Below are 23,635 nucleotides of genomic sequence, written 5' to 3' on the forward strand. Positions count from 1 at the left end.
CTTCTTCCCCTGGGTACTCCCAGCTCCCACACAACATCTGCCTGGGATAGGACACCCTCTTCCTCTGACTGGCTAGAATTTTCAGCGTAGAAGTCCCCTCCTATAGCAAGGTAGCCCAGGTCCTTCAATGCTGGCTTGGGTGCTTGGACTGACCCCCACTCCCCACACACACACCTCATGCCTTCTGTGACTGTTGGTTTAAGATTTCTAACTTGCACATTGGACTAGGGGTTCCCCATGCATAAGCCCTCAGTAAATATGTGTTGTAAGTGGGTGGATGGAGGAAGGACACACTTTTGAACTGTTGGTTTGATGGTTCAACAGTAGACTTTCCCAGATAACCCAGTAGATTGTCTGAGGTTTCTCATATCTGTCAACCCAAATCCACCATCACCCCTCCCTTCACATCAATGATCCACCCTCACCCTGTAGCTACCATCCGAATCTATATCTCATCATCTCTCACTTTGACTATTATTATATTCTACCAACTGGTTTCCTTCTCTCTTGCCTCCTCTTTCTCTAAACCATCCAGCCCAAGAATCTTCCAAAAGCACAGTTCTGATCTTGTAATTCCTCTCAAGAACAACTTAAGAGGCTCCCCCTTGCCCTCTAGAGCAGTGGTTCTCAACCTTGGCTGCACATTAGAATCACCTGGGAATCTTTTTGAAATCCTGATGTCTGGGCCTCATCCTCCGGAAATTCTGTTTCTTTGTTACTAATGTTGTGGCCCCACCCCATAACAAAGTAACAGAATTTCCGGAAGATGAGGCCCAGACATCAGGATTTCAAAAAGATTCCCAGGTGATTCTAATGTGCAGCCAAGGTTGAGAACCACTGCTCTAGATAAATCAAGTTTGTACTGGTTAGCTGACCTTCACTGATCTCTTTACTCTGTTCGCAGACTCGCTTTCTGTAATATTCCAAGCCTTTCAGAAGGGATTGTGATGGTTAATTTTATGTGTTAATTTGAGTGGGCCGTCTACTAGTAAACATGGTTTCTGGATATGTCTCTGAGGATCTTTCCATAAGAGTTAGCATTTGAACCTGTGGACTCAGTTGATTGCCCTCCCCCACGTGTTTTTTCCCATCATTGATTCAGCTGGGACATCTTGTCTCGTCTCCAGCCCTTAGATTGGAATTGACATCATCTGCTCCCCTGATTCTCAGATGTTCAGGCTTGAACTAAATGACACCACCAGCTTTTCTGGGTCTCCAGCTTGCAAACGTCAAATTAGAGGGCTTCTCGGCCTCTATACTACCATGAGCCAATTACTCATAATAAAACTATTTTTTTCTGTTTTTCCAGAGAACCAGAACCAATAGGATATGATATATATCTGGAAACCCATCTAATACAGACGGTCTTATGACCTGAACCTTGCCTTCCTTTGTAGCCTCTCCATCATCACATAGACACACAGACACGGATATATTCACACACTACACAGACACATGCACACCTGTTAATAAACACAGACACTTGGATATACTCACAGACCTACACAGGTACCTGCATACCCATGAATGAACACACACACACACACACACACACACACACACACACACACACACCCTGTGCTCTAGCTATCCTGAAATCACTTGCTGGTTTTCCATGTTACCATGTTGTCCTTGTATCTTATACGCCTTTGCAGATATTGTTCCCTTTGCTCAGGACACTTGTCTTTCTCTTTTCCTCTTGGCGAATTTCTCATCTCTATGATTCAGCTCCAAGATTATCAACCCCTGTGAAGTTTTTCTTGACGCTGCCTGCTCTTCACCCAGCCCAGCCCTGTAGACACCTGGGAAAGTGTCTCCATCTCTGTAGCTCAGGGTTGGTTCCCAGGACTTTTTCTCTTCTCTGCATATTTCGCTGTGAGCTCATCCACTCCTGTGCCTTCACTTACCATCTATGTGCTGGTAATGCTTGAGTGACGACCACTCGGCAGAGTGCAAGCAGCAAGAGAACCCTGGACAAGCCTTGTGCATAGGGAAAAAGAGGCTGGGAAGCAACAGGCTTATTGCGGGTTTATTTTCTTCTGGTGGTACCAGGTCCACTTGGGTTCCAGGAGTGCCTCTGCCAGTTTTCTGATGATGGACCCAGTGTTCATTCAATCTCCTTTATCCTTCCTTTTCTTGCACTGGGCGTGCACAAAATAACACCCCCATGGGGGTGGGGTTAAATGAGATGTTTCCATATACAGGATTTAACAGTGTCCCACACATGATAATAACCCTACAAGTGTCTGTTACCATCATCCACATTTTCCTATTTTCTACAATAAACACTTATTTCTTAGAGACTTGGGGGGAAAAATGACAGATGTTACATATAAATCCAACTTCTGCTTCCAGGCTGGGCTGCAATGCTGCCTCCTCTAGGAGGATTTTCCATGTCAGTAGACCTGCTGCTCCCTTTCATGCCACAGATGCTTTGCATATGTCTTCTCTCACCTTCCGGAGGGCACACTCCTTGTAAGCTGGGATCTTGACCCCAGTATAGCACCAGGACTAATGAGCATGTTCCTTAGTATTATGAATAACCAAAGTGGATGTCCATTTAGTTTACTGAAAGAAATCATTAATGCCCTGGCCAGTTGCTCAGCGGTTAGAGTGTCAACCTGAGGACTGAATGAAGGGTTGTGGGTTTGATTCCTGATCAAAAGCATCTACTTTGGTTGCAGGCTAAATACCCAGCCCCAGTGAGGTGGGCGTTGGGGAGGCAACCAATCAATGTGTCTCTCTCACCTCTCTCTCTCTCTCTCTCTCTCTCTCTCTCTCTCTCTCTCTCTCTCTCTCTCTCTCTCTTTCTCTTTCTCCCCCGCCCCTCACTTCCCCTCCTTCCCTTCCACTCTCAAAATAAATAAATGGAAAAAAATATCCCCGGGTAAGGATTTAAGAAAAGAATGAAATCATTAACGATAATGTTAAGTGTCTGAGTCTGAGTGACCTGAAAAAACACTGAAGATAGCAAACAAATCAGTCAAATGTTAAATATTATTAGCCCCATGCTATTAGAAAACTCAGTGTCTCAGAGAATGAAAAAGGACATTTAAATCATCCAAAATTCCACCTCACAGAAGTCATCAACATGAACAACTTCATTCTTTTCCTCTAGTCTTCCTAATTTGCCCCATCTTTTTTCTTCCAAGCATACATATTTTAAGAGATAGAGTTATTCTGCACGTTATTTTGCATTTTACTTTTTTCCTCAAGAAATTTCCTAAAACTTGATAGTATAATCATTCCCCATGCTACTAAATATTCATCCAAAATATTCTTGTCTGTGTGGCTGCAAAATATTCCAAGATATGTTTATATCTTAACTGGAGAATTTTGAATCCCCACTTGGTTGTTTCTGTTTTCAAACTGCCGTAATAATGCTGAGATGGCCCTCTTTGTGCATAAATAACTCTTTTCTTCAAAACCAGAAGTCTTATGTGTGTTATCCTCTAAGAAATACAGACACACAATAAGCATATACTAAAGATTTTAAAAGAAACAAAAAGGGAAATTAAATTACTGGGATTATTTTGCCTATCAGATTAGCAAAGATTTATAAAGTCATCATGATGAATCTGTGTCATGTTGAAGCATAAATTGAGGCAGTCTTTTGAGAGGCCAGTTTGCCAATATGTATCAAAATGTCAGTGTGTGTTCGTCCCTTATGATTTCCCAGAAATCACATCTTCTGATATTATCCAGGGTGATCCTTGTGAATTTTTTCAAAAGTACGCAGGATGCTCTTGGTAGTGTTGTTTTAACATAGGACTCTGGGAAACAACCTCAGTGCCTTCCAATAGGCCTGATGAAATGAATTACAGTAATCCATCCAAGGGAATATGAAGCAGGGGCAAAGAGTAATGGTGGTGATCTTTACTTCCACGACATATTGATTAGGGAAGAAATGTTTGAAAAGAGGTTTGGGAATTGCACACATAATATGATCCCGTTTATGTAAAATGCTTTACGTGGGGCTAAATATGTATACAGCTGTGCCTCGATTTATTGCGCTTTACAGATGTTGCACAACCCTCCACCAGAAAAAAAAAAAATCATGACTTGCTTTATTGCAGTGGTCTGGGAGCAAACCCACAATGTCTCTGAGGTATGCCTGTCTAAGCATGTGAACTTGTCTGAAATGATGAAAATAATAGCTATAACTAGTTTGTTGGATTTCTGGTGATTTTTGAATGAGTTTTATTGATCCTCGTTCTATCCCTGAAGTCTTTTGTGTTCTGGTGATTTTTAATTTTCTTCTTTGTACTTCTGAACTTTTAATGATAAACACGTATCATTTTTTACCAGAGCCAGAAAGCTATTTTCTAAAGAAAATTAAATTATGTTCTGCCCATTACTTGGAAGCCTACCTGTCAATCAGAGTACTAATATATCATTCTTTGTCCTTCAGCATTTGAGAAACCAAACAGCAAGCATAGCAACTAACCCCACAACCAGAACGTGAACCAGCCTCATTCAGAGGGACTCGCACATGTTGGGGGCTTCACCACGTGCTTCCCACACATCTACTGTGCGTGAGTAGCAAGGCCATGTGGGCGTAGAGCGTGGCCCCACTACTTCCTGACTACATACCTGTGAGCAAGTTCTTCAGCCTCTCCATGCCTTCGTTCTTCAATTGGGAGCAATACCACACGCCTGTAGGTTGCCCGTGAGAATTAAATAAGATCATTAGAACAGAGTCTGGCCAGCCCTGTACATAAATGCTCACTAGTGTTGGTTACTTTTATTACAGGTCAGACACAGTGATGGTTGGGGCAGGTGGGGGCCGGGGGAAGGCTATGGCGTCTTCACCTCCCTCCTGGGTACTGTCTTGTTGAGTTTTTTTGTCCAAAGACAGACATCAATTAAGAGCTGCAAGTGCAATGAGTGTCAGCAAAGGGGAAGTTCAAGGATTACACACCTGAATTAACAGATTATGTGTGTTTCGCTGCACCATTTCTGGGCGAGGGAGCTCCTTGCAAATATCAGCTATTTCCTAAATGCATAGTCAGTGTGTGTTCAGCTCAGTGACGATCCCTTTGCTCTGCGAACGTCTTTGTGAGTGGAGGACTCTGTTACTGGGTAGAAGACTATAGGGGAGTCCACCCCAATTTCAACCTGCTGCACACCAGAAAGGGAAGTATGTGCCCACGTCTTCTGAACTTTCTCCTGAAAGAAAGAATCACAGGGTCAACTTAACAGCTTGCTCAATTGCAGGGCAGATAGGGTTGCACAGCTCCAAGAGCTTTAGAAGGTAACTGTTAAACAAGGGTAGAGTTGCACCTGTCAGCATGAGGGGGCTCTCAGAGCAGATCCCAATGTGAGTGTGGTCTTCATAGCAGTGATTTTTCATGTGCTTTGTTAAACTGGGAAACCTGCCAGCTTTCTCCCTAGAAAAGTGCATGGGTGTGCATAAACGTGCCTCATATATATACAGTTGCTATATAATATTGGGGTTCACTGACCCCAGATTTCATCCAGGGGGGTTCCTATGGTTCATTAATATGATCATTGCTCTATCCTTCTCATGGAATTCTAAAAGTGGAGAGGTACAGTTCTGTTCATTAGGAATTTCTGCTCTGGGGAGGGGAGGGGATCCAGCCAGGAAACAGAAATGTTGTGGGGTGGGGCCACAACATTAATAACAAAGAAACAGAATTTCCGGAGGATGGGGCCCAGAAATCAGGATTTAAAAAGATTCCCAGGTGATTCTAATGTGCAGCCAAGGTTGAGAATCACTGAGTTAGAGAGTGGATGGGAGAGTTGAGGAGCTACATGGGACATGAAGGAGACAACGAGGAAAGCAGCATCAGCGAGAAGGCTCTGCCACCTCCAGGGCTGAAGGGATAGGGGAAGATGATGTTACCAGAGTCCGGAAGCCGAGCCATATGACAGGATCTAGAACAGGGGTGGGCAAACTTTTTGACTCGAGGGCCACAATGGGTTCTTAAACTGGACCGGAGGGCCAGAACAAAAGCATGGATGGAGTGTTTGTGTGAACTGATATAAATTCAAAGTAAACATCATTACATAAAAGGGTACGGTCTTTTTTTTTTCAATAGTTTTATTCATTTCAAACGGGCCGGATCCGGCCCGCGGGCCGTAGTTTGCCCACGGCTGATCTAGAACCACAATGGAGAGGTAGCTCCATGTTAGGAAGGGCTGCCTGACAGCGTCTGGGCTCAGGGATGAGATACAGCTGCTGCCAGGAACACAGCCGGAGGCAGACACAGAGAGGGACTGAAAACCCCTACCCTGTCCCCTTCTCCTGGACCTTCACCTTCTTCCCATCCTTCCTTTGGCCAAACCCATCAAGATGCTGGAGGGTGAGGGAGTCTGGGAAAGGTAGTTCTTGTGCTACAAAGTACACAAAGCAGAGCAGGAGTAGGGCAGGTGTGGACATGAACACAGACAAGCAACGGACAAGTTCAGGAAGATAAGAGGATGCTTCGAGACATGTGTCTATCACGGAGTGTCCCAACGTAATGCTGCAGACTTTCAGAGGAGGAAGCTTTGACTGTGTCCCCTCTTGTTCCCACTGCCCTTACCCCGGTGAAATCATCCATGGCCTCCTGTTGGGACTGTTCCCCACTGCCAGTCTCCCCACTGCCAGTCTCATTTTCCCATCCAGACTCACTTCTACTCTGCTGCCTGGGTCATTTTTCTAAAACAACTTGGATCACCATCAGAAAGGAGTAGTTCTGGTCTCTGTCCAATCTCATGTGCTGCTATCTGCCCTGGTTACCTGGCCCCATACTCCCTACAGACTAAGTATAGTTTCTTAAATACATTGAGTCTTCATTCATGCTGCTCCTTCTGCATTGAATGCCTTTTTTCTTCGTGTATTGGACTCCTATGTACCCTTCAAAGCCCATCTTCAATGTTAAGAACTACCACACTTCTCCAGTTCTGCCCTATAGAACTAGCCTCTTTGTTCTGCTTCTTTAAATGTCCATCCATTACAGCCTTTATTGATAATAATTAGAGCTGTAATAATTATTATTGTCAAGAGCTGCAGCAGCCTTCTCTTTTCTCTGTGCAATAGAGCAATAGTTAAGATGTGGAACTGGGGTCATAAAGACCCATGTTTAAGAACCAGTGGCTGGCTATGTGGTTTTTGGATAAGTTTTTTAACCTCTGAGTTTCCATCTATTAATATTTTTATGGGGAAATCATAATGCCTCATATCCTCATAGGGTTATACTACAGAGACAATGCATGTAAGTACTTTGTCACAGTGCCTGGTACAGAAAATGGCTCCAATAAACACCAGCTACTGTTAGCTAATCCTAAACTTTTAATTAAAAAATGAGAATAGTGTATATATAAATTTGTGAATTACTTTTTCCATTAAAATTTATCACTTTTTCCTATCCTTAAATGTTTTTTTTACATTTCCTCAAACTTTTTATCTTGTAGAATTTCAAACAGAAAATTGGATAGATAAACACCCCATCCAGCCTTTACCCTGATTCACCATTGCTAACATCTGCTGTCTCTCTGTGTGTGAGAAGTGTGTGTGTGTGTGTGTGTGTGTGTGTGTGTGTGTGTGTGTGTGTGATTGTGAGATATATGTTCTTTTTTTCTGACCTAATTGAAAGCAAGCTGCAAAGAACATGACACTTTAGCATGTATCTTACGTTCTCTTACAAGGAGCTATAAGAACATTATCACAACCAAGAAATAACATTGATACAATAATGTTTTCTAAAATATAATTTAGATTACAACTGTCCCCAAAATGTCCTTTATAGTGGTTTTGCCTTATATCATCTGATTACTACATAGAATTCTACTAAACAGATGTCCAATAATTTGTTCAATGAATCTATTATTGTTGGACATTTAGATTCTTCCAGTATTGCATAATTATACATAGCTCTGAAAAAAATCTTTACAGCTACTTCATTATATATTTGACTTCTTATTTCCTTGGGAAAAATTCCTACAATGGAATTTGGTCCAAGGCAATGCAACATTCTAAAAGCCTGATGCATGATGCTAAATTGCCCTCCAAGAAGACTGTACCAATTGTATCCACCAGCAGTATACAAGAGTGTCTGTCTCCATTCCTTTGACACCTCTGCTATACTCATTTTTATATTTACCAATTTAATGAGAGAGATAGTAACCGCTAAGATTTATATGCCATTCCTGATGTGCAAGGTCCTATCCAAAGTGTATATAACACATATCAACCTGCCTGCCCTTTACAACAACCCGAGAACCTTCATTTTACAGAAGAGGAAACTGAGGCAGAGTGTTTCAGCAGCTTGCTGAAAGTCACACAACTAGGGAGCAGCCACCCAGGCAGCTTAAATCCAGAGACTGTGCGATTACCTATTCTCTCAATAGTGTGAGTGTGTGTGTGTGTGTGTGTGTGTGTGTGTGTGTGTGATATGTTCTTTATAGTGTTTACCATTATGCTATTACCTCTCCATAAAGTATCCAGCATTTATCTGATCACCCAGTTGAATTTTGATCACGTATTTCTCTTTTATATCTTTGCTTGTAAGAATTCCCTGTTTACATCATTTCCTTTGGGAGTAGGGGTGGGGATAAGTCCTAAGATGCTTGTCTTTTCCTTAATGATGGTTAAGAACTAACTATTTATAGAGTAAAAATATTCTTTCTTCGTCATACATATTGTAGGTAATTCTCCATAGCTTGCCATACCCCCTTTTAATTAATTAATGGATTAATTTTCTAGCTAGCCTAAGATTTTTATTTTCTTGTGGTTGTATTTGTCAATTCTCTCATTTAAGGCTGGTAGGTTAGAAAGGCCTGCCCTGCCCTCGAGAGGATACACGCCCTCCTCTATTTTCTCTCCTGTCTTCGCATTTGACTTCCAAATCTTCAGTCCATCTTATTTCTCTGCACCTTTGCCGACACCAGGGCTGCCTTACTTCCAGACCAGACCCCACATGCCTTCCCAGGACAGACAGGAGACATTGTTTGCTGAGACTCGGCTCCCGGGCCATTTGCTCCCTCCTTCCATCTGGAAATGACATGTGAATTCTTCAGGAGCAGTGTAATCCTATGTTGATAGGATTGCCCTTTCAATCTGTTTCATAAATAAGGTGTCCTTTTCCTTCCTGCTTTCCATCCGAAATATGAAACACTTGATTCGCGTTAGACAATTAAGACAAAAGCCCTGCTTCCCCGGGCTTCTGTGAAGCGGGCTGCTGAGCGGAGAGCAGCGGTAGTTGAGGGGAAAGCATGCCAAGAATTCATTTCAATTTGAAAGATCTTTTCAGGGCTTTATTTGTTCCAAGAGTTCTTTAAACGTCTTAAATACAGTCCGATGAAGTGCTTTAGGCGCTGTTTCAATACTGATTATGTCTCTTCTCCTCGAGGACAATGCTGGCTTCAATACACATTACCGTTTTCAGCCAAGGTTTGATTTTAACATTAGCCAGCCCCATTCTTTTTCTCCTTCCACTTTGCCCAAATATTGTGACTTAAACCATTACTCACAAAACGAAACCATTAGTGGGTTTCCGAATATACTTCAGGAGATAGAGGGCAGCCCCACCGCCCAAGCAACAATGCAATGCTTGCAGTGTCTCCCGTGTAGCAGATAACCAGTCAGTGTTTGCTAAGTGAATTAGTGAACATGTGCACGGGGTCCAGGAAAAGAATAGCTATTAAGCCTATCATAAACAAAGGGGGGCGTGCTCTGAAGTTTTTGCAGAGGAGCTTAAGCCTTTAAAATTACAACTTTAATTCATTTACTCATTTAGCTAATAGAGAATTTTCCAATGTGTGCTTCATAAAACATTAGCCCTATGAAATGCAAAGGAAAAAAATGTTGACGAGTTAGAGACCCATTCTCTGGCTCTTAGAGATTCATGGCAAACATTTGCATATTAAAGACTGCCTATTCCTATAGCATAGAAACCTGTTTAAATTAACTTAAGCTCAACAAGGGCAGAAATTAGGTCTGTGGTGCTCACTAGCGTGTCCCAAACAGCTTCATATAGTGCTATTAGATATATGTAGAATGAATGTTCGAGTTCTCTATGGCTGATACAGAATTACCCCCAAACTTAGTGGTTTAAAGAGCAAACATTTCATCTCACCGTTTCTGTGGATCAAGAATTCAGGCACAGTTAAAGGGAAAGGTGTCCTCAGCTCAGCTCAGGGCCTCACAAGCTACAATCAAGGTGTTGGCTGTGGTGCAGTCGTCTCAAGATCACTTATAGCTGTTGGTAAACCTCAGGTCCTCACCTACTGTTGGTTAGAGGCTTCAGTTCCTTGTCACATGGGAAGCTCCCAGCATGACATCTGGCTTCCCTCTGAACAAAAGGGCAAGAGAAGTCACCCAAGATAGAAGCCACAGTCTTTTTATATCCTAACTAGAGGGCCCGGTGCATGAAATTCATGCACTTGGGGGGGCAGGGGATGTCTCTCAGCCCAGCCTGCATCCTCTCACAGTACAGGAGCCCTTGGAGGATGTCCGGCCTAAGCTGGTAGTCAGACATCCTTAGCACTGCCACAGAGGTGGGAGAGGCTCCCGCCACCACCGTTGCGCTCCCCAGCCATGAGCCTGGCTTCTGGCTGAGCAGTGCTCCCCCTGTGGGAAAGCACTGACCACCAAAGGGCAGCTCCTGCATTGAGCTTCTGCCCCCTTGGTGGTCAGTGCACATCATAGCGACCGGTTGTTCCGCCAATCGGTCAATTTGCATATTAGCCTTTTATTATATAGGTTTTTGGAGTTGATGTTCCATCACTTCTGCTATTTGTTAGACATGAATCAATAAGTCCAATCCATACCCAAGGTGAGGGTGCTCCCCAAGGGTGTGCTGATGGGAGATATGATCATTGACTGGCTTAGAGGCTGCCTACCACAAAGATTGATTGAATGAACCCAGCATTTTTCATACTTATTTGGCCTCCTAAATAACAGCTTTTTCATTTAGAAAAACACTTGAAGAAACACGTAGAACTAATTTGTATTGAGTGCTAGGTTCTTGGGCCTAAGAATAAATAAGACACAATTCCTTTATTAATTTATTCTTTAAAAAATATGTTTTGAGTACCTAGCACTATCTCCTTAAAAAGCTTAGAGTTTAGTCCAAATCTGGAGCCCCTTTCAGAATGCATCACCTTGGAAGAAGCAAGCTTCATTGATCAGCAGTACAGATTCTAACCAAAAAAGATAGGGAAGAATTCTGGCATGTTTGTGGCCCTTTGACTGACTAGCAGGTACCCTCCCTTATGTGCCTCCTAGATGAAGCACTGGACATGACCTAACCTTGGCTGGTGGGATGATCCCACCAGGATTTTGAATTTTAAATGTCATGCCAAATACAGAGCTAGTGAGCAAGCCTCTGTGGTGGAAGTGGTATTGGAACTTGTACGATCACCAAAGCTGATCACAGATACAAAAATTGTCATTCTGGACGCTTAATAGAATTGCATTTCCTGCCCCCTAAGAAATTAGGCATGGTCATGAACTTTACTTTGGCCAGTGGAATGTGAGGGGCAATAACATGTGTTACATCAGAAAGAATCTTTAAGAGCTGGTTAAATTCATTAGTTGCAATTGTTCTTATGCCCTTCCATTTTCCAGGTTCTGGGATCATAGAAACATAAGGCCTCCATTGGCCTGGGGCCTTAAGTCACTCTAATGAGCAGAGCCACCCTGTCCACCATTGCAGAAATATAATGGGCATGAGAAATGAACCATTGTCATTTAAGCCATTGAGATGTTAGGGCTGTTTGTTACTGCAGCATAACCTATCTGATACAGTAGTCCAGCAGTGAACATCAGCATTCTGTGCCCTGAGTGGTAGACTGAGTGGCCAGTGGTGGTGGTGCCAGTGTTAGTAGCTCAAACAGCCATGACTTTGGCTGTATTTTTTCTATCCAAGTTCCCATTGTTCCTGCCTATGTTATGAAGCTGATTCTGTGAGCTATATCCTTCCAATAAATTCCTTTCTTGCACAAATCACTCTGGGCAGGTTTCTATTGATTGCAGCCAAAAACCTTGACTGATAACTAATTCTTTTTCATCCAATAGGAATTTATTGAACCCAGTGTGCCCATCATTGTCCTAACGGCAGGCAAGCTTACAGTTGGAACTCAATAATGAGTGTCTCCCTAATCCCCAGTAATTTACAATCTCATTAAACAAATACTATGCATATGAATGAAACATTGAAAATTTTAAAATAAGCCACATGAGCCCTGACCAGAGTGGCTCAGTGGATAGAGCGTCGGCCTGCGGACTGAGGGGTCCCGGGTTCGATTCCGGTCAGGGGCATGTACCTTGGTTGCAGGTGCATCCCCAGTGGGGAGTGTGCAGGAGGCAGATGATCGATGTTTCTCTCTCATTGATGTTTCTAACTCTCTGTCCCTCTCCCTTCTTCTCTGTAAAAATCAATAAAATATATTTTAAAAAATATATAAAAAAAAATAAGCCACATGACACTGAAGACATACAGGTAGGTTCTTCTTTCAGAAGAAAAGTACAGATAAAAAGAGATAGGGCATGTGTATTTTAATTTCTTTGTACTACCCTTCACTTGCCAAAATTTAAGTCTTCTGATTTGAGCAATATTTTCTTGACACAGGATATATGATTATTACAACAGTACCTGGCACACAGTAAGCAGTAAGTATATATTTGTTGAATGACTTAATGAATGAATATGATTGGGGGCCATACGTTTTAGAATCAGTGACCTAGGATTCGACTCTTGTTTCTACCATTTAGTAGCCTTAAAACTATATCCTCACCACAACATGGACATGCTACTATTGGTTTCCCAAGACTGCTGGCAGAATTTACTATATGCTGGCATAAAGGAAGCACTCAATAAATGGAATAGAAGCACTTAGACAACCACATGCACATATACTAGTATACCAGTGTGTGTGTGTGTGTGTGCGCGTGTGTGTGTACTCCCCAGAATTCATTTCACTTCATTTATTAACTCATATAGAAAGAGTTCCTGAGCATCTACCATATGCTGCACATGCTGCTCAGGGGTGAGCATCAATGGTGAGCATGACATAAACGTTATAATAACTGGGATGACAAGGGAAGTTCAGGGAGCTATGAGACTATACACCAGGAAAGTTTGGACAGAACTAGTATGTTTAATCTTATCTCAGCATCTGCTTCTCAGATAAGCTGGACCAATGCACCAAGTAACAATTAAAGCATAACATGTAATGCCGCTTTGGCCAATGAGATGCAAAGGGAAGAATGTGGTGTGGGAAGAAGGGGCCTCTCAGGAAACTTTTCTTTGTTCTTAGAAAGGGGCCCCACAGTAGGACAGTTCTTTTTTCTACCTCAGGAGCAAAGTGGGTCCAGATTTTGGGGTCTAAAGCTTATAAAATTTAAAGCACTTCCTTTAGGTAAAAGAGACCATATACCTCTTATTTTTGAAAAGGTCAAAAAAGTATATGAGCACAATGCTAGACCTTGAAGGGTCCTATGAAAGTGAGGGGCCCTGAAGCTTAAGTTTCATTAGCCTCATGGAAATCTGCCTCTGCTCTTGATGTTGCAATCAGCAGGTGATCACTGGAGCTGGGCAGCCATCCTGGGACCATGAGGGAGGCCACCCAAGAGCATAAGCCAATACCATGGAAGGAACATGCCTTTGTTGATGTTTCTGAGCTACTTGAGTACCCAACTCTGGAACCTAGGGTTATGAGAGCTAATCTATACTAATAAAAGGGTAATAGACTAATTAGATTGGGAGACCTTCCGGAAGACCTTCCGGACAAAGCTATGGTGGTGGGGCCGAGGCAGTTAGGGGTGATCAGGCCAGGAAGGGAGGGCAGTTGAGGGAGAGCAGGCCAACAGGGGGGGCTAGTTGGGGGCAAGCAGACTGGTGGGGGGGGGCAGTTGGGGGCAAGCAGGCTGGCGGGGGGGTAGTTGGGGATGAGCAGTCCAGCAGTGGGGGGCAGTTGGGGGCAATCAGGCTGGTGAGGGGGGCAGTTGGGGGCGAGCAGGCCAGCAGGTGAGCGGTTAGGAGCCAGCGGTCCCGGATTGCGAGAGGGATGTCCAACTGCCTGTGGGATCGGGCCTAAACCGGCAGTCAGACATCCCCCAAGGGGTCCCAGATTGGAGAGGGTGCAGGCTGGGCTGAGGGACACCCCCCCATGCACAAATTCCATACACCAGGCCACTAGTACACTAATAAATGTCCTCATTCCTTAAGCCAAATGAAGTTGGGCTTTCTTTTATTTGCAGCCAAAAGTATTTCGACTGATACAGATTTATTCCTGAGTAAATTTCTTCTGCCAATCACATCCCCTGCTATGCACTGGACAAGGGAAAGTGATCTGGAATAAGAAAAGAAAGAAGACAGGGTGGCAACTATATAGCAAGCAGTTGGGTCAGCCTAACTGATGCTTCCTTAGGAAAGCCAGAAATTCTTCGAAGAGAGGGGTGAATGAATGATTGGATTAGAGAATTTGCTTGCCTCTGAGAAAATGGTGAGAGTGTTGAAGAGGAGGAAATGATCTCAACTTTGGTTGTGATATGGAGTGTTGAGTCCCTGGAGAGAAACAGGATGATGCTAATCACATTAAAACTGCCCCGGGCTATTCCAGCTGCCTCCCAGTGGAATACAACAAAGAGAGACCCCTCAGGGAACAAACCGCTAGCATCCAACCACGGGGCCTCACTGCACACATAAAATCCTTCTACTGGAGCCAACAATATTTGAACAAAAAAACTGGTATCTTTGTGGCTGTCAGCTAATAATAGCCTATGATATTTAAAGCCCTGGCTTTATGTCAGGCCCTGTGCCAACATTTTACATACCAGGCTTCGTTTAATCCTCATAGCAAATGATGACAGAAGAACAATTATCCCCATTTGCAGGTGAGGAAATTGAGGTTCAGAAAAGTCTAGAAACTTGCCCAAAGGCACACAGTCATGACATAATGGAGCCGGAATGAAATCCCAATAGTTTGAATCTAGTGTTAGCTTTTTCTTGCCTAATTTTCCTCTTTTTCAGACCACAATTCCCGCCCCCCCACCCCCGCGCCGAACTTTTTCCATAAAAGGCCAAATAGTAAATATTTTCTGCTTTGTGACCAGTCTCTTGATGCACCTACTCCACTCTGCCATTGCAGAGTAAAACCCACCATAGACAGTACGTAAATGGATGAGTGTAGCTCTGTTCCAGTACAACCTTATTCGCGAAAACAGGCCGTGGTCCTGACTTGGCCCGTGCATCCTCGTTGGCTGACCCCTGAACTAGGTCATCAGCCACGTGCCTTTTCTTTAGCACTCCCATCCCTTTTACCACCCCTGCTACCACAATGCCCATTCCTGGTGACCTAGAGTCCAGATGACTCCGGTTGAGCTGTGGCCTCACACAGGTGGATTACTGTGAAGTTACTGAAGTTTCAGCTACATAGGCACATGGTACAGGCTACTTGTAAGGCCCCAGGTAGGCCCCTAGCTATGGAATTGCATATATAATTTTCATAAGGAAAATATTTTAACAATGCTTCATCTCCCTCCTATGTTCCGTCATGTCAGGTGGCACTAGATTGGTCAAGGATATTTTGGGGATCTGGCCTAAGGGGAACCATTTAGTTTGGATCTAGTGAAATGGTGATGTATGGTTACACTATTACCCAAGGCCTAGTGTGGGAATGGCTTCCAGAATGCTCCTACAACCCACCGTGATATTCTTCCATCATCGTAACCCAAAGGGACAGGGCTAGAGGTCACTTGTGCTTTCAGAGTGTCCTACAGAGATGGGCACTAGAGGGGAGTGGGTAGGGAAGAGAAACAAGGCTTGAAATGTAGGAAGGCAGAACCCCGCCTGTGGAAAATTCCTTTAAGCCTGAGACATGTAAATTTCTAAGTGGAAGATTGGGTTCTCATCCATGCCTAATCAAAACAGAATTTCTCTCTTTTCAAGAGACTACTTGATAATGCAGCATACACAATTATGAACTCACTACACGTTTTTTATGGGTGTTGCACAAAATAGTAAGTGCTTAACGAATGTTAGCTCTTTTTTTCCCCCTAAATGTTAGCTCTTTTATTTCATTTTTCCCTTCACTGTTCTATAAAAATAAGTGGAAAATTGAAAATTGATAACATTGGTATTTATACTGAGAAAAATAGCCCTCAGAAATGTAACACTATTAAGAACCAAGAGGGAGAACATGGAGCAGACAAATCAGTAAATTTTCAGCTTCCATTTGACGCTTACTGATGTAAGCTGGCCAACCATATTTACTTGGGAAGGAAAAGAGCACAAGAAAGGACATGCACAAAGTGTAGGAGGCATATCGTCAAAGATGATGCAGAAACAGGAATTCCATAGTGTTCTTATATCTGGGAGATATACCTCCCCTCCCTCATCCCTATAACATATGACTCATGTACACATTTTCAGTAGCTCATCTGTATAAAAGTCGGACACTGACTAAAGATACTTGTTATCCCTGAGCCTCAGTTTCTTGATCTGTAAAATGGGGATAATAATATGATGACTGTGAGACTTCCATTAGGAAATGTTTGTGAGGCAATAAATAGTTGAGATGGAGTGTTTAAATGGTTTAGCTCCCGCCCGCACCAACTCTGGAGCCACATGGCCAAGCCCAACCTCACTGGAGTGGGAAAATATAATCTGCCTCTAGTGGGGCCAACTGCAAAGTCACACGGCATAGGGTGCAGGTGCAGGGATGGTTGAAGAGTTGAAGGAAATAATGCAACCTCTTTCAAGGCTGCGTCTGCATTCGCCAGCACACTGCACTGTATGTCAGAGATGTGAAATAAATATTATTCGAATACATGCATTGGGTATTAGTAAATTAATCTTTCTGGGTTAAAAAAACAACCACCACCCACTGGTTGGTGAGGATTAACTAATGTGTCAGGATAATATATTAAGAGATTAGATCATGCTTGTCCTTCCTAAACCGTTCCCTCCCAGCAGTCCAAGCAGGGGGCCTTGTGCTCTGTGTGTCTGCTTACAGGGCAGAAGAGCCAAAGAATCTAGAGCCAAAGCTTTTCTGATCTTTTGTTCAAGTCTCAGCCATTTGATGAGAAAATGTTGGTCTCCCCAGAAAGAGAAGGGAGGAAGGAGAGACGTTAGAGAGAGGAAAACTTGTCCAGCCAGGAAGAGGGTGCAGCCCATGGTTTCTTTATGTAACAGAGACCCATGTACTGCTCTGTAGAGCTTCAGAGAGGGTGGCTGCTCAGTGTGCTTGAGGCAGGGAGATACTGTGCCCACCTGGGAAAACCTCCAAACCCTATGAATGGCCCAGAAACCCTATGAATGGCTCATGAAGGTTCTCCTTGGGCTTGGACAGTGAGGACATCTGACCACTTACTGGGACATGAAAGAATCCCCAGTAAATTTGAGATCAAATTCCCCACATTCCAGTGGGATAGGGATCTAGTGTCATAATCAAGATGATCTAAAGGAAGTAAAACGTTATTTCCTGTATGCCTGAGTTAGAGAACAATTACACTCATTAAACTATGAAAATTATAGCTGGGAATTGGCAAAACAAAGCTCTTTGAATGCTTAAGGTCATAATAACATTTAAATATTTTGAGGACATTTGTTACCATTTTCATGTAAAGCCTTGTAATTCCATTCAAAGGCCCACACAGAGCACTAGAGGAGAGATGCAGATGATAAAACAAAAAACCTTTGCCCCTACCTTCCAGGGTTTGAGGGTTCTTTGGTAAAACCCACACAATCCCAGATTCTGAAGTTAAATTAGCATGTTTAAATTAATGTTTAAATTATGCAGGCTCCCAGCTGTGCTGTGATGTTTGCACACTTTCTAGGAAGTGAGTAATTATAATTAGCGCTTAAATACTAAAGACATACCGTCATTAAAAGAAAAGGAGGAAAACAAACCTTACATGTTCAGACCTTGGTCTCTCAGCGCGGGCTGCTCTCATTCCCTGATGCTGAAGGACAGGAGGGACATGAATGCTGGTGTCCATGCTTCACCTGAGAAGATGGATTTAGAGTTTGTAGGTCAAGTGGGGTGCCACACACAGAACAATTCCCAAGCCTAAGAATCTGATGTCAGCTGGTCACCTCACTAGAAAGGCGGTGAGGAGCAGAAACAAGAAGCCATCAGCAGAGTTGGCTTTTGTCTGTCCCTCATTATTTGTTATAATAGCTTCTCTGGGTCTCAGTTTCCTGATATGCAGAGTGGGACTAACAATGCCTGCCCTACATGTTTCATAAGGTGTGTGTGTGTGCGTGTGTATGTGTGTGTGTGCGTGTGTGTGTGTGTGTGTGTGTGTGTTTACCCTGAGACAATAGCCAGTGTTTTTTGAGTGTTTACGATGTGGCAGGCCCTGGGCTGGCTCCTGTGAATTTGGAGGCAAAGAGGAAACACAGAACCTCCCCTTGTGTGCTCCCCTGGACTCCCTACTTATCTATATCAGGTGGTTTTCTCATTCACCTGCTTCCCTCGCTAGTCTTTCCCCATCTGGGACAGGATCTGGGTCTTGTTCACATCCCCAGCACCTACCATTGGGTCTGCACATAGTAGACACTCAATAAATATTATTTGGAAGAACTAAGAAAGAGAGCCATCTTACTGATTGAAAATGATTTAAATGTGCCAGTCTTACCTCATCTGCACCATAGATGCTTAGAAAACAAGAAATGTGTCTGACATTTCTTCTGGCATTTACTCTGGTGCCCAGCAATTCTGAGCATGTACTTATTCATAGGTTCTCATGAATATTTATTGAGTCCCTACTTTGAAGAAGGCTCTGTAATAGGTCCTGAGGGCACAACCATGAACAACACAGCCACCCATCTTGCTGTGTGGGACTTAGGTTGGAAAGAATAGATAGATCATTAATAAATCATCAAACCAAGAAATACTCAGCAAACAGTACAGGAGCACACACTAGGAGCTGCCCATCCAACACCATCACACCCTTTCTTTCGTTTGCTAACAGAACCCTGATTTTATTTGGGAAGCCACATCCCCAGCTGCAAGTGACTCACTATAATTTAGTTGAGTTGGACTAACCTGTCATAACACTTCCATTTTCTCTGTCAGTCATTGGTCTGGGGTGGACATCTAACCCAGTTCTGGCCAATGGGCTGTAAGGGAGTCTACTGAGGGCTTCTGGGAAATATTTTCCTCCCTAATAAAAGACAACACTACTTGAGAGAAAAGCCCCTTTGTCTGTTTTCATCCTTCCTGTTTGGGATGCAGTCATGTGACAATGTGATATTTGCAGCTGTGGCCATCTGGTGACACTAAGGGACACATTGTGGACACATGAATGATGGCAGAGCAGGCAGACTGAACGTATCTGAGCTTCTGTCGGTGTCTGTTGGAGTCTGTCTCTAAGGAAGCCCAATGAGTAGCTTCCAATCTTCTCATTCTGATTTCTGAACAAATTGAGAAATCAGTTAATGGAGGAAGAGATGAAGGGAACTATATCATCCTAGTTACTGATAAGGGCTCGGTATGGGATATAAGCTAATGGGAGAACCAGTTGGGCCTGACCCTCCAAGTTAGGCAGTCTCAGTACCTACTTACAGATCCCATCCAGATCAGCAGTCCCAAGAGGAGCTTGAGCAAATTTATCAAACAGATAAGCCATCTTCCCCTCCAGGGATGGGGGAGGAAAGGGGGAGAAAGAGACCAGAAGTTACAGTGATTGAGCTTCCTTTCCATGAAAGAAACTTCGGGAAAGGGCACAAGTGCACTCCCTCATCCCAATCACACCAACGAGCCCTTGTGTGAACCCTAGAATCACCTTAAACTTCTTATTTCGCGAGACTCGTAAATCTCTATTATTGAAGTTCCTTTTACTCAGGTGTTCTGTTCCTTGCACCTGTTACAAGAACATCCTAACTGCTCTGTTCAAATCATCCTAACTGGTCTACACACCACAAAGGAGAAGCAAAGGGTGGTGAAAGGGATTGTACATAGGGGATTCCATTTTTATTTTGATAGGGGGAGGTAGTCAAGAAAAAGCATCTTTAAATTCATGCTGTTTAAGCTGGTCCTGATGGGTAGGGGGAGAAGGCTTCACACACAAAGGGAACGGCAAGTGAGAAGACCCTGAGGCATCAACAGAATTCATGTGGCTGAAGCAGACTTGGCGAGAGAGAGGCTCATGAAATACGACATCAGAGAGGAAGGCAGATGCTGCATCGCAGAGTTATTGACAGGTTGCGGCAGGTTGGGTTCCCAGGAAGCAGGAAACCAGGAGTTTTGCATGCAAGGATGTTTGTTAAAGAGTACTCTGGAAGGTTTCGTGTGTGTCAGGGAAGGAGGGAAAAGATGCAGGACTGGGCAGGATACACTGAGCTGTGATGATGGCCCAACAGCAGCCTCAGCTGATCTCATGGGGAGTTCGGGATATAGACTAGCCCTTAATAGCTGTTCCAAGATGGGTCAAGACAACCAGAACTTTGTACCCTCCAAACAGATCTGTCATTGCGCTTGAGCTACCTGGGGAAGGGGGCACTGCCGCTGGGATGATCCCTGAAGGGGCTGATAGCTGAGGGGAGAGAGTTGCCCACATTAAGAACCACAGTTTGGCCCTGCATAATCAATGAAATGAATGGACTGGCCTCCAGGACATCAAATTATTCAAATTTATGAGTAATTTGCTTAAAAGCAAAGGTACATCCTATATGGCTTTGGCCTAATTGTTGAAGATCTTCAGGCTTTTGCTTGGGGGGAAGGGTGGAAGTTGGGCTTTAATGAATGCTTAATGACTTCTTAGAGAAAGGAAGGATTAATGATTTCAGCAAGACTTGCCTGACTTGAACACCAGCACAGGTACAAAAGCAGAGGCCACCTTCACTGCCTGCTCACCGGCTGATTATTTACTGGCACTTGATGGGTTCTGTGAATAAAAGCAAGATCACAGCCACCAGGTCTTCCTATTCTCTTACTAACCAGGTTAATTGTCTACCCTTCTGGCATTTTCTTGTGCCTCTTGTCAGGCTGAATCAGCTATTGTCTTCCTTCAGAATTCTCCACCCAGCTTCAGACTCTGAATTAGACCCTAACACATACTCTCTGCATCTTTATTAATATGCATTGTGTCAACTTCTGCTCCTGCAAAGAATTAGCCATTCACCACCTTTTCTTTTCTGAACCATTGCCGTTGTGACAGGAAGGAGTTCTCAGAATTGGAAGGGATGCCTGAGAGCAGAGACACTTAGACAATGGAAGCTGGGTTCTGTAGTTGGCATCTGAGAGGGATTTTGGCGTCTCCACAGCACCCTCCTTCAACTGATAACTTCCTCCCTTCTTTTGGGGGACCACCCCTTGGTGTAGGTGACCAATCATGTTCCTTACTCTGATCTCTGGGGTTCCCACTTATCATAAGATGGACCAGTAAGAGGACTAATTTCTTCTGGTCATAGTGATTGATCCAATGCTGAGCATGTGGCCTTAGTTGAACCAATCACTGTTCCGCTTCTATCATTCGAATAACAGATTTGGATGAACCTAGAGCTCCTGGTGGCAAGCACCCCACCAGAGAGAATGAAGCCCACACAAGGAGAGACAGCAGAACAGGAAGCAGAGAGACGTCATAGCATTTGAGATCCCTTGTGGCAGATGTCATGGAGGCCAGCCCATTCATCTCATTACTTATGCAGGGCCAAAAATTCCATATCCCCACTCCACCCCAGGCTTTAAATGTTTTTCCTAAATTAGTCTGAATTGAGCTTCTGATATTTGCAAGGAAAGATTTCTGGCCAATACAGATTAAGTCATGACCCCCATACCTATAGCAATATCAGATATTAGACCAGAAAGGGATCATTTGACTCACTTATTCATGTGATCGTTCAATAAATATCTAGCAAGTGACTACGAGTTCAAGTAGGTATAATAACAAAATAGAAAATGAACACAGAATATGAGCATCATCTCATAGAGAGTGCTACCCTGTCTAAGTTAGCACCAGCCATTTTCTCTGCTATGTCTGTGCTGTGGGAGATAGTTTCTTTTCAATGACATATTCAAACAGAGTGAACAGACATTTGGTCAGAGGAAGAAGATGTTATAGGTATTTTCAAGCATTGATGGAAACCCAGATTCAATGAGTCTTAGGGTTTCTTTCAATCCTGACATTCAAGGGTAGAAGTTTCCATGTCCTTTTACACATTCTGTTAGGGAATCTTCCCAACCGAATTCTGATTCTGTCCAGCTCCACGTGTGGAACCAGGGCATTCTGCATGGCAGCATGCAATAAGTAGGTGCTCAGTAAATGGTGGGTGTCACGTAGGAGCCTCCCCCCCCCTTGCTTCATGTTTCCAAGTGGAGGGGCCACCATTAGAGTAACGTTTCCACCCACTTCCCCCCAGAGGAGGACCTTATATGATTGGTGAATTTAAAACAAGGAGGTGAGCATGCTCAGTTCCATCTCTCTCTCTTTTTGGGGGCCAGATTCTCAGGGAATGTTCTGATCAGCTCTAAGCAGATCTGTCCCTGCAGGAAAGGCTTATATTTGGGGAATTAAGTTCAGTTCTGGGTAGTGTTAGCAAGCAATTTAGCCAGCTCTAAGCCATGCTTATTGTTTTATCAGCAGTAAAGCTGACATTTTATTTTATCTCCATCCAGTTAACTCCTTGGGGTTTTTCTCAATTAATTAGGAACTTGGGCCAGGAACAGGGGTGTCATTTATTAGCTCCCTAAATCCCAACAGTAGAATGATCTTACTTGCCGACAAGGCCCTCCTGATTTGGTTTATCCACCTTTCCAGCCTCATCCCACACTACCCCCTACCCTCCTTTTTATTCTCCAAGAACATCAAGGGGCTTGTCATTTCTTTTATACCTCTCATTTTTTCATGCTTTTATGCCTTTACTCATGTTTATTCTGCCTGCATATCCACTCACCGCTACCCTACTGCCTCATCAGCTGACAATGTGTGTCCTTAATGGCTCATCTCAGGAACCAACTCATGTAGGAAGTCTTCCCTGACTGGTACTTCCCACTACTTTGGGCTCAGTTAAAAGCTCCATATGAATAAAGCTCTAAAATGAATACACCTGCCATATTGTTTTTAAAATCTCTCAGCGCTAGATCATGAACTTACTGAGTGGGGACTGTGTTCTTCATCTTTGCACTTCTCAGAGTCAGAGCCTTTCCCAGAGGACCTGGAGAGTAAATGTGGGTTAAGCCAATGCGGAAATTAGCCAATAGCGAACAATACCCATTCCTGAGACCAAGCGGAAGGGGAAAGGGTGTTTACACCAGCCAGAGGTCAGGAGCCAGAGGTTAGTCCACAGGGCAAAGCGAGGCTAAAAACGACAAAGTGGGTCGAGGTAAAGACAGACAGGTGGAAGAAGAGGTCCAAAAGGAATATAGTGCAAGGAATGGGTCAGGGCAGGTAATACAGATCTCAGGCTGTGAGGGCAAATGAGCCTGGTGCTCACCTGTCTTGTGGTGCCAGGTATATGATCAAGGGAGGGAATGGGAATGCCTCAGATCACAGGCAAGGACTCGGTGCAGTGAGCGCAGGGGAAAATCAGAGGGGTGAGCAGGAGATGTGGGGCCTGTTCCCAGCTCTGCTACTAAATACTTGGGTGAACTTGGACAAATCACTTCCTTGTAATAGGAAAAAGTTTTCTCATCTATAAACAGCATGTCCGAGATCACTTTGAAGTTCCCTTCTAGGTCA

Source organism: Myotis daubentonii, chromosome 2, assembly GCF_963259705.1.
Source record: "Myotis daubentonii chromosome 2, mMyoDau2.1, whole genome shotgun sequence".
Lineage (NCBI taxonomy): Eukaryota > Metazoa > Chordata > Mammalia > Chiroptera > Vespertilionidae > Myotis > Myotis daubentonii.